Source organism: Galeopterus variegatus, unplaced genomic scaffold (genome assembly GCF_000696425.1).
Source record: "Galeopterus variegatus unplaced genomic scaffold, G_variegatus-3.0.2 Scaffold3322, whole genome shotgun sequence".
Classification (NCBI taxonomy): Eukaryota; Metazoa; Chordata; class Mammalia; order Dermoptera; family Cynocephalidae; genus Galeopterus; species Galeopterus variegatus.
In genome coordinates this window covers 199473-211959 of record NW_007729433.1, presented here as the reverse complement: position 1 = coordinate 211959, position 12487 = coordinate 199473, and the positions used below count along the sequence as shown (strand labels likewise).

The 12487-nt window shown below is 36.3% G+C and overlaps 1 protein-coding gene across 1 annotated transcript in view; it reads left to right on the top strand.

Moving 5' to 3' along the window:
- PGR (progesterone receptor) overlaps positions 1-12487 on the top strand; it is a 75775-nt gene that overhangs the window by 9588 nt on the left and 53700 nt on the right. The gene's annotated exons all lie outside the window — the stretch shown is intronic.

The following is a 12487-nucleotide window of genomic DNA, read 5'->3' as shown; positions in this document are numbered from 1 at the left end:
AGATTCATTCAGTTAGTGAACAGTAGAGCATAACTCCACTCCCGAAGCCAGTGCTCTTAACCTCTGTTGGATATTGCCTCTGCAGCGGAAGATACTGTTCTCAATTTCAAGGAGCTTCCAGTGCGTGTGGATGAACAAATGTTAATTATACTTTTTCAGACAAAAATATGGTCTCCTACAGGTGACTGGTTTTCAAATTGTGCTCCTCAACTCAGTCTTACTTCTTCTGCTCAGAGCAGCTCTAATGGTTTACACCTCTACTTAAGAGTTTATTGGAAGAAAGGATTCTCAGCCAACATTTTTTTTTAACCACTTTTTTATAGCAGGAAACCCTTAGGTCTCAGTCAAGTGCTTATTCAAGTACTTGACTTAATCTTAAGTACTTTCTTGACTTTATTTGCTGGTATGTTTTTGGCATCTGTGAAAAAATAGGATGACCATTTGGTCAAGATTCATTCAGTTAGTGAACAGTAGAGCATAACTCCACTCCCGAAGCCAGTGCTCTTAACTTCTGTTGGATATTGCCTCTGCAGCGGAAGATACTGTTCTCAATTTCAAGGAGCTTCCAGTGCGTGTGGGAGTGATTGATTAACACACAACACTGCAATTTAGTGCCTCATTAAGTTCTGTGATGCAGACTTAGAGTGCTGTGAGTGGATCAGGGAAGAAAGCACCAATAGTTGTCGTTACTCACTGCCTGATATGTAGTAGAAACTGTGCTAAATGCTTTATATTTATTATCTCTATTCTTCACAACAATCCTGAAAAGTAGAATTTATCATTGCCACTTCATAAGGGAGTAAGCAAAGACTCAAAAGTCAATTAACTTGCCCAAAATAAGAGATAACACTGGCAGAAATTATTTTGTCCTGCAATAGTTAGAAAAGGTAATTTATTGGAGCTAGTAGGACTTATTAACAAACTTTACAGAAAGATTTAGGAGTTAAGAAGTTTTTATTTTTAGATGGATTATTCAATAAATGGTCTTGGCTTATTATGCAAAAGAAAGCTTTCAGGTGGGCCAACAATGTAAGGTTTTTTTTTAATTCAATGCAAAGAAACTTAAAAGCACAGAAGGAAAAGATGGAGGTCTGTATTTGTAATCTTGGAATGGCAAAACTTTCTAATAGTTACATGAAATCCAGAGTTCAAAAACAAACTTGCTCAAGTATGTTACATAATAAATTTCAAGAATTTTTATAAGGGCAAAAAATTGATGTCAAAAGACAACAACAAATTGGGAAACTATTTGTGACAGATATATAAGTCAAAAAGAAGTTATTATTAATATACGAAGTATTCTTACAAATCACTAAGAAAAAAACAAGAAGAAAAGTGAGCAGAGATATCAAGACAGCTCACAAAATACAGTCTATAGAAGTATGAAAAATGCTGAACTCACTAATAATCTTTACTGATCAAAATAATAATGGGAATTCCAGCTATCAGATTGATAAAATAATGAATAATGACCATTGGAGAATCTAAAGGCATTTTGGTATTATCTATTAGAAGTATACATTACTTTGGCCCCAAAGTTCTACTTCTAGAAACTCATCCTTTAAAAAACTCTAGAAATATATAAAGATACCTTTAAGAGGAAGTTTATTACTTCATTATTTGTAATACTTAGAGACTGAAAACAGCCTGAAGTCTGTTAATAAGAAATTAATAAATTATGGTACACCTTTGCAATGAAATACTTTGTGGCATTTAAAGAGTGGGCTAGCTGTCTATATTACTGATGTGAAAAAGTCTCTAGAACACATAATTTTTTTTAAAAGCAAGCAACTGTATCATTATGGATAAAAATAATTTCACCCATTTGGCATGACTAGGTATAGAAAACTATCTGAAAAAAATATGCACCAAACTTCTTACTGTCAGGATAACTGAGGGACTTCCAATTTCTGATGATATGCTTTGTTCTTTAAGCAAGTATTTACTGAGGAGGGGATTACAGACCAACCTGGTCCTTGACTTTCCTCCACTCTGGCTCTGCCTAGTCTCATCTAGCCTTCTGTTCCCCTACTGCTGTCAAATGGACATATGCATCACTTGTAACCTTCAGGTGCCCTAGAATGTTGAAAGAGACCAACAAAGAATGAACTTGTGGTGGAAAATTGAGGAGAAAAGCTTGGGATCACCCTGCATCATGAATTAAGGAATCTAGCCTGACTAGATGGAACCAAGAACAGATACCGGTCCATAATTCCTTACCCACAATCTCAATATCCAAAAAGCTCTGCAAACAAAATTTTGTTGTAGTCATGTGTCAACAATACCTGACCTGACCTGAATTCATTTGGCAGTAAAACCTGGTCTGCACTCACATGAGGACATTTTGTAGTGTGAATATTCATATCTTTCACTGCATCAATATAATATGTTTCATTATAAAGTGTTGCTCAATATTATCTTTCTAAAATATAAACAATTCTGAACTTTGAAACGTGGCCAAAAAGGTTTTAGCTAAGAGATTTTGGACATGTACTCAGAAATGAATTCATAGACTATTCAGAAAGTGGTGCTTGCTGGCGTTTTACAATGAAGCAACCTTGGAAATTACAATAAGTGTTTATAAGCAATTATTATTACTTGTTCTTATCATGTTTTGTAGATTCTTAATACCATTGCAGAGAGCTACAACAGGTAAATAAGCCATAATATCTCAAACTTCAATAAGTGTTTATAAGCAATTATTATTACTTGTTCTTATCATGTTTTGTAGATTCTTAATACCGTTGCAGAGAGCTACAACAGGTAAATAAGCCATAATATCTCTAACTTCGTATAGTTTTCTATTCCATCAGGAAGATGAGACAACCCCAGCAGCAATTATAATATAGGTAATATAAACTGAATGTGGTTTTAATGTCAAGGGAAAAAAAGATAATATTTAACGAGGAATACCAAATGTTTCTATGGAAAATGTAGCATGTTAGATGGGCTGATGAGAATGCATATGTTTGATAGCAAGAGATGTAATAATGCCTATTATAAACAGTACAGATTGAGCAGAAGTATGGTTTGGTTAAAGCCTAGAACATGGTCAGAATCCCTTGTGATTGTGTATAAAATGTGTGGTTTTTTTCCAAGGATGATCACTTTCATGAGATTTTCAAAGGGATCGGTGACTCCCTCCTCCCGAAAAAAAGTTAGGTACCACTGCTATAAACAAATGGTGAGGATTATTAAATAGAAAGTAAAAAAAATGTTGAATGGCATAATGTGGTGTTTGCAGTGAATTGAGTAAAGGATGAGAAGCCCCTAAAGAATTTTGAACAGTGAAGTGACTTATTCATTAATTTAGAAAGATTAATATATCAGTGTATAGGAAGGATTGAGGCCAGGACGGTAAGAGGCGATGAAAACAGTCTGGGGATGGCACACTAAGGACCTGAGTCAGGGTGATGGTGAGAGGAACGTGTTTAGTGGGTAGACTGGAACCAAGTTGAGCAGGGTGATGACAGCTGCACAAAAGAATTTAGGGTAAAGAGGGATATAGATAGAGGAATTTTGACCTCAGGAAGTAAAAACTACAGTCATCCCTTGGTATCTGCCCCTTTAATATCCAGGACCAAAATCCTGGGATGCTCAAGTCCCTTATATAAAATGGCATAGTATTTGCATATAACCTATGCACATCGTCCTGTATACTTCAAATCGTCTCTAGATTACTTACAATACGTAGTACAATGTAAAGGTTATATAAATAGTTGTTACACTGTATTTTTATTTGTATTATTTTTGTTGTTGTACTGTTATTTTTTATTTTATTTTCTTTAAATGTTTTCTATCTAGAGTTGGTTGAATCTGTGGATGCAAGAACATGCAGATACAGAGAGTCGACTGTACATGATTATCTTACTAAGTAAAGAAGTAATGTTTAAAGTAGTACTTAGAGAGAATTATCCTCAGAGCATCATGCAGAATGGATTTGAACAGAAATTAGATACTTTTGAGTCAGAGAGAACACCTAGGGAGCTGATACATGGTTTCTGAGATGTAGATTAATTTCAAATTGTATTTATATATTCTTCATCAAGATATTGAAATAATATAATCTGTGCATAATATAACTTCTGAGAATTGATACATTCTGGTCTGTCTATACATTCATCTGTTCATTTATTCATTTATTCAAAAAAATGCCTTCTTTGTGCCAGGATTTGTGTTAGATATTGAGACTCAGAAATGAATAAGCCAAATGCATAACTTAGAGTGCAAGACATTTAATGCATTATTATTATACAGTCTGATAATATTTATGAGAGGTATGAACTAAGAATTGTGGAAGCATTGAATAGGGAGCAGCTAACTCTGGTGTTTACTTGCTGGAAATGAATAAGCCAAATGCATAACTTAGAGTGCAAGACATTTAATGCATTATTATTATACAGTTTGATAATATTTATGAGAGGTATGAACTAAGAATTGTGGAAGCATTGAATAGGGAGCAGCTAACTCTGGTGTTTACTTGCTGGGGGATGGGGGAGAAAGTATTAATTCTGACTAAGCATTAGATGAAAAATATTAATTTAAAAAAATTATTATTTCAAAGTTCACGGCAGCATTTGTGTTGTTAACAGTAGAGACCACAGTGGTTGACTTTTTTGTTAAGCAGGGTACTGTTGTGAATCTTTTATGCAAAGGTCAGTCCAGAGTCCACTTTGGATTGTGAAGGATGAAGTGAGAAGAACTGAACTTCTCTGTGCACAATTATAATATAAATTAGAGGCTCGTAGGTTGCCAGCTGGGGCAAGGAGTAGGAAATAGAAGGTCCAGCGACAGAGTGGGAAGGAAGCAAGGGCTCAAAGGGAATAGACGCCTGTGAGAAATTCCCTATTTCAGGTAATGAATAGATAATAAATCTCTAGGAATGCTTATGTCTGGCAGCAAATTTTGAATTGTTTACTGCCTTGGGTTTTAATTACCTGCAACTACCTTAAGTAAGTTTTTGGTGTTCATAATCACCTTGTGTTACTGATACTTTGGGAGAGATGAAGGAAGGCAGTGGTATCCAGTCTGACTGGCAAAGAGGCTGGCAAGGAAGGACAGCAGCAACATGAGTCAAGAGCTTTGATGAAGACTAGAGTGGGTCATTTCACTCAAAATGTACTAGAGCACTGGTTTTCAAATACGATGCACACCCAGGTTGTGCACTGAGGTGTGTGAAGAAAATGTTAGAATATCTATGTATATGACTCTTATTCGAAAATAAAAAATGAATCATTAATACTAATGGTATCTGTCCTAGCACACATTCTCAATGCATAAATCAGAGGCAAGTAGCACTTACAGTGTGCCACGTCTCCTAAGGAAAGCGCACAAGCTCCGTGCTGCAGAGGCATTGATTAGTGCAGCCTTCATCCTTAATTCATGCTTAGAGTATGGCAAAGTACTGCAGCTTATCTGAGCCCACAAATAAACCACAGATTTAAGGTAATACCAATTAATTTTACCACAGGGAAACATGAAAAATGGCGGAGCTGAAATTTCTTTTATCTCTGGAAATAGCTGTTCATCAGCCAAATGTAGAGCTTTAAACCAATGTAATAAGATTTGTCTATAAATAAAAACAAAACTAGAAATTATCAAGAAGACAATCTGAAATATGGATTTATGTTCATTATCATAAAAGATGAGTCTTGCTCTAAGAATAAGTTTTGCTAGAGATATTGACTAATAACTATATGAAGCCACTATTGTAAGCAAGACCTTTAAAAACTTATGATATGGTTTGAATGTTTGTGTCAACCCAAAATTGATATATTGGAATCTTAACACCCTAGGTGATGGTATTAGGAAGTAGGGTTTTTGGGAGTCATTAGGTCATGAGGGCTGAGCCCTCATGATTGAGATTAGGGCCCTTATAAAACTGGCCCCAGATAGCTAGTTCACCCTTTCTACCACACGAAGACACAATAAGGACACCAGGAAGTGAGCCTCACCAGACATCAAATGGTATTAGGAAGTAGGGTTTTTGGGAGTCATTAGGTCATGAGGGCTGAGCCCTCATGATTGGGATTAGGACCCTTATAAAACTGGCCCCAGATAGCTAGTTCACCCTTTCTACCACATGAAGACACAATAAGGACACCAGGAAGTGAGCCTCACCAGACATCAAGTCTGCTGGCTCCTTGTTCTTGGACTTCTGAGCCTCCAGAACTGTGAGAAATAAACTTCTATTGTTTATGAGCCCCCTAGTTTATTGTATTTTGTTATAGCAGCCCTGTTGGACTCAGACAGCTTAGTACTCAGAACCTGAAGGCAAACCTCTATAATTTTTTCAGCAGTGGTCAAGGTGTGATATACAGTTTAATCATTCTCAAATTTCACTTAACCTAATGAAAAATGTTTAGAAGTCTTTGAGAGTTCCTGAGTAATAGTGACATAAAAATCCACATACACAGGTTCTTGCTCTTTGTACCATAGTACAAATGCCTGAAATGATATATGTAAAATAAGTTGGTTGCAGGCTAAACGCATTCAGCAAATACTTTTGGAAGATGCACAGAAAAACTTCTGAAGATTTAAAGAAATAGAATTAAGAAAAATTATAGTGTGGAAGGTTTACTAGATGGATGAAAGAACAGAGTTGCATACGTCCTGGTTTACATTACAGTTAGGAATTGCTCCCTACCAGGAATGCTTTCTTCTCCAGGAAGAATTTTTAAAAATGTGAGAGGACAGAGAGGAAGGATGGGGACTAACACTTTTTGTGTCCTTGTTTTATTACCAGGCACTATAGTAGACACATTGTACTGTATTCATTATATCCCTTAATTCTCAATTAGGAGTTGAAAAGTTACTACTGTCCCCTCTTTTTAGATATAAGAATTAAAACAGGGAGGGGAGGTAACTTTCCTAAAGTCACCCAGCTAGTTAGTAGTGAAGCTGATAATCAAACTCAGTACTGCCAGACACCAAAACTCAATTTCTTTCACTATTCCACACCATTTGGCACTGTATTTGAAGTAAGATGTGATAGTAGCAATTGATTGAGAGATTTATCAAAAAAGACTTAAAAATCTGGTAGTAGTCCACTCATATATTCAGGGGCCTAGACCTAAATAATGATCAGAAAAATGTTAATTAATTATCCATACAATTCTACTTTTTTTACAAAGCCTATTTCAAGTGACACTGAAGAGATTCTGGAGAATTATAACAGAATCTCAAGTCACCTGATGTACCAAAGCAGAGTTTGAGCACAACAGTGAAGTTGAACATTGGTAAATTCTGAGTTTCTACACTCAGGAAGAAAAAATAAACTGCATAAATGTGAGGGGAAAGAATTAAACAGTTGCATGTGTGTAAAAAGTAGTACTCTTGTGTCAGAGTAGCGCAATGATTTAAACTACCTTGTTGACAAATAGTTTTGTAATTTTTTCATATTTTTATGTAAATGCCTTGAACTCATTTTTCAGTGGTATATGAGGTCAAACAATTGTGGTGGTGATTTTTTAATTTTGTATGTAATATGTAGCTTCTAGCATTCCCTACATGCCTACTGGTTAGCTAAATATACAATTATAGGTGTCAAGTGTAACTAGTTAGATGCTGCATACAGTTTGGTGTTTTACAAGTTAAAAGATGTGTGAGTAATTATGAGAGACTTTGGAAGAGATCAAGAGGAATTGTGTTGTTTAGAAAGAGCAGTAGAGCTAGCTTCAGAAATGATGGATGAGAAGCTGATCCATAGTCAAAAGAAGTTAAATTTGAAAGAAATGAAGTGGAAAAAGAAGAACAAATAATTTTGAATGGTAACATGGAGGACTTAGTTCCTAAAAAATATAAATATTGGAATGTGTCACCAAGTTGGATTCTATAAACCACTTGGCTTTCCCTTCGGAATATAACAGTACTTCAAAAAGTTTGTGGAAAAACAAAATTAAAAGGTAATATGAATCTTTCCATGAACTTTTTGAAGTACCATTGTATGTCCAGAATCTGACCTCGCATCAAAACCTCCACTGGCCATTTTCGTTCAATCTTCTTTGGATTTATTGCAATAGCTTCTTGATGGTCTAATTTTCACCATTGCCCTCCTAGCTTGATGGTCTAATTTTCACCATTGCACTCCTAGAGTCTATTCTCATCCTAGAAGCCAAAGCAATACTGTTAAAATGTAAGTCAGATAATGTCGCTCCTCTTCTTAAAACCCTCCAGTTGCACTGTATTTCTTTCAGAGGAAAATCGAAGTTCTTACAATGATCTCCAAGGCCCTTTGGGATCTGAGCCCTGTTGTAGTCTGATCTTACTTTCTACTACTATTCTGCCTGCTCACTCAATTCTAACCTCACTAGCTTCCTCACACAATCCAGGCCGCCTCTTAGTGTCTTGGCAATTGGCCCTTTCCTTTCTAATTCCTTTTCCTGACACTCCCCACTCATCCAGCTCATTCTAACTCCCAACTTTGGTCATTGTCCCAAAACATACCAAACTTAGGTGACTGCCAGTCTCTCATTTCACAGTCACATTCCCCCACCAGAGTACTGTCATGTCTCATTTAACACCCCAATCAGCAATAAGCATATTAGATTTTAGGAAAAGTGTACTTAAAATTTATTTGCTGAAAGAAAGAGAAGAAAAATTTGGATAATAATCTACTCTGAGTTAGTACAAAAGACAGCAGTACCTGTGAAACAAGAATGGGAGTTATAAGGAAAGAACTAGATGAGATGAAAACGTTGCTGAATAAGATAAGAAAGTACTACACTACAATTTTAAGACAACATATATTCTTACTTATCTAAGAGTTTAATAATATGCCCAGTCTCTACTGAAGTACTTGTTTGTCTGATGGTTGGTGGAAATTGGGATTCCTGGGGTGGCCTCTGGTTCGGGATGAAGCTTAGCAACATCTTGGTGTAAGAGAAAAGAGGTGCCCTTGTCTGCCCTGCGGCTCCCAGTGTGGTATGACTCTCCCCAGCAACTCCTTTCACGTGTCACATGTTCACGTCTGGTGCTCAGTGCCCATGTCTCTGTTCTCCAGCTGACATATCTGGCGCCATCTTAGTTCCTAGCCCAAGACTCTGTAGGTCTACTCTATCCTTAGGTATTTCCATACACATTACTAGCCCTTTCTCCTTTAGAAAATTCAATACCTATGTAATACCTATTTTGTTATAAGATTACATTAAACTAGTTAAATTCCTAATATACTGGCCTATAATGTGCTCAATAAAACATTGTACCCCACATGTATGTATAATTAAAAAAAAAGAAATTTAGCATCAATACAATAATTTTTCTGATATTAAAATTTCCAGTATTAAAATTTCTTCAATTATTCCCAAAATGTTCTGTATAGATTTGCTTTTTTTTTCATTGAGGATCCAATCAAGGTCTGTATATTTCACTAGGCTAACTACTCTATTTAGTTTCCTTTAATATAAAAAGATCTCCCACCCTTTTTTTGTCTTCCAGGATATTGACATTTTTGAGGAATCCAGGCCAGCTGTTTTGTAGAAAGTCCCACAATCTGGATTTGTCTGATTTTTTCCCACATGATTAAATTCAGGTTAAACATCTTGACAAGAATCCTACACAGGCCAAAGGTTCTCAAACAGTCTAGTCTCATGATCCCTTTACATGCTTAAAATTTTTTGTAAGCCTAAAGAGCTTTTGTACATGTGAATTATATCTGTCAATATTTATCATACTAGAAATTAAAATTGATAATTTTTTGAACCTTTTTAATTAATTTAAAAAATAGAAAACCTATTAGATGTTAATTTTTCAGACCTAAAAATGTAATGACAAGAATGGCTTTGTTCATATTTTTATGTAACTTTAATGTCTCCCTTATTAGGTGACAGCTGGATTCTCACATCTGCATCTACATTCAATCTGTTGCAATATGTTGTTTTGATTGCAGCATATGAAGAAAATGTGGCCTCACACAGAAATGTAGCTGGAAAATGGAGGACTATTTAAACTGTCTTTTTAGACTTAACAAGTGGTAGTCATTTCTTTAGGGATTGTGAAGGGATAATCTTCTACTTTTATTATCCCTTCTGATTTTACCAACTATAAATCTTTTTCGTTTTCTTTCTATAGTTTTCCCTTCATCCACAAGGCAATTTAGTAGTCTTAAAACACAATTTGTAGTGGAAGACCTAACATTTAATTATTTACCTTTATCAGTTTTCAAAATAATGATTTTGTGCCCTAGCAACATTCAGTGTTTTCCAGAGAGTTCTTTTTGTTTCTTTCTCTCATTCTTTTCTTTCTTACCTATCATTATGTACTTACAGCTTTTTGTAGATCCAATCTGTTTTAATCACTTGAACTAATTCTTTTTGAAGATCGAATAATCTTATCTTTGGTCATTGTGGCTTTGACACAGTTTTATTAGCCCTCAATAAAATTGAATCCCCTGTCACAACAAAGCTTCCCAGGCTCAACTTATACCCTTACTGCCCCAGTCCTGGATCAGACATTTCTCCATGAAGCTAATTTTCTTTTAGATGAAAATAATTAGACATGACAATCTGAATCTTCATGTCTATTGCTGCTGAAGTTGTCTTTACTTCTAGGCATTTTCAGTGGAGAGCCCTAGAAAATACATCTTTATGAAAAGGTGAGGGAATCATGAGTTTATACCAAGATTTCTCAACTTCAAGCTATTGACATTTTGGGCCAGGTAATTCTTTGTTGTGGAGGCCATCCTGTGCATTTTAGGATGTTTAGCAGTATCCCTGGCCTCTCCTCAATAACACCTACCCCCTAGTCATATAAACCAAATTTGTCTCCAGACATTGTAAAATGCCTTGGAGGAGTGTTGGGAGAAGGGGGCAAAATTGCCCCTAGTTGAGAATTACTGGTTTACCTTTATATTTGTAGCAACATTAAATAATTACCTCATTGTTGTGTGTGTGTGTGTGTGTGTGTGTGTGTGTGTGTGTGTGTGTGTGTGTGTGTTTAAACCAGTGTCAGCATGACCTCTAACAACAAGACCTGCTCTGTGGGCTAGTTCTTCCATCCCCTACATGAAATCCTAGACTAGTCCCATAGGTTTTAATCAGAAGAACAATCTCAATTCAGAAACCAAAATGCCCAGGCCAGCATTATAGTCAGTATTCCGAACTGTCATCTAATGTCAGGTTTCTCCTTTGCCCATCTCATCACTCACTTCTTGGGGCTTGAATCTTGCAGGGAAGAAAGAACAGGATCAGCTTTTTTGTGGTCACCCTGTTCACTCTTCTAAGGCCCATTGGCAGCTGATTTTGACCTTTTGAGGGTCAAGTGTGGGAAGAGAGGTTAAAGGGAGAGGTATAGTTGCACACAGCAGGTAGATATATGACTGCTACTGTAGTTCTCTGTGTCTGTGGATGATTACAGTCTACTCTTTCTCTAGTGGGATACTTGGATGGGTTTCATGGAGCTGTTTCACTGGGAAGCTCCAACTCTAATGCTATAATGCAAGTGATGCCTCTCCTCTCTCTGGACACTTCTGACTGTGACCCTCAGCTTCTGGATTTCCAGGGGTTGGCCCTACTCAGACTTTGTTGGATCACAATGCCCTCTAGGTTGTTATCTTAAATGGAGCGATTTTTAAAATGAAAGAAACTTTTTATTGACAAATATTTTCAGAAAAGTGCTCAAAATAAAGGTGTAGAGCTTACAAATTATCACTAAGTAAATTAAACCATGGTAGTATCACTCAGATCAAAAAATTTTTAAATCATTAGGTGCCCAGAAGCTCCATTTTGCCCCATTCAGTCACTCACCAAAAGTAACCGTCATCCCAACTTCTAACATCATAGATTGGCTTTGACTGTTTGGGTACTAAAAGTTATTAATGGGATTGTACAATATTTTTCTGTGTCTGTTTTACACACATTATACTTAGTTGTTAATCCACATTTTTGCATGGGGCTAGACATTCATTCTCATTGTTGTATAATAGTGCATTAAATAAATAAAACAGTTTATACATTGTGCTATAGACGATCATTTGGGCTGTTTTCAGCTTGGGGCCGTTACGAACACTGCTTCCATAAATATTCATGTGCAAATGTTTTTGTTTTTGTTTTTGTTGTTGTTGTTGCATATATGCACACCTGTTGCTACAGACAAGTTTTGCATTTGCCTCCTCCAGACCCTGGCAATTTCAATAGTCCTGGACCAGTGTTTGTTCTTTGGCACAGATTCTTACACCATGCGGTAGTGAAAATTCACCTCCCATTATAGGCCAAGATTTTATTTTGTTTGTTTGTTCTGTTTTTAGTCATGAATGATTTCTCTTCTCACCAAAGTTTTGGTCAGATTCCTAGCTTTATTGACATTTTCTGTGTAGTGCTTTCTAGCCCTATTTTCATGACTAGGGCAGGCTTTCAGGGTTCTGCATTTTCTTTTTTTTTTTTTTCTTTTTTTTTTCGTGACCGGTAACGGGATAGCAGCCCTCAGTGTCGAGCCCGTACCACGACCGGCAACGGGATCGCAACCCTCAGTGTCGCGCCCGCACCGCGCTCAA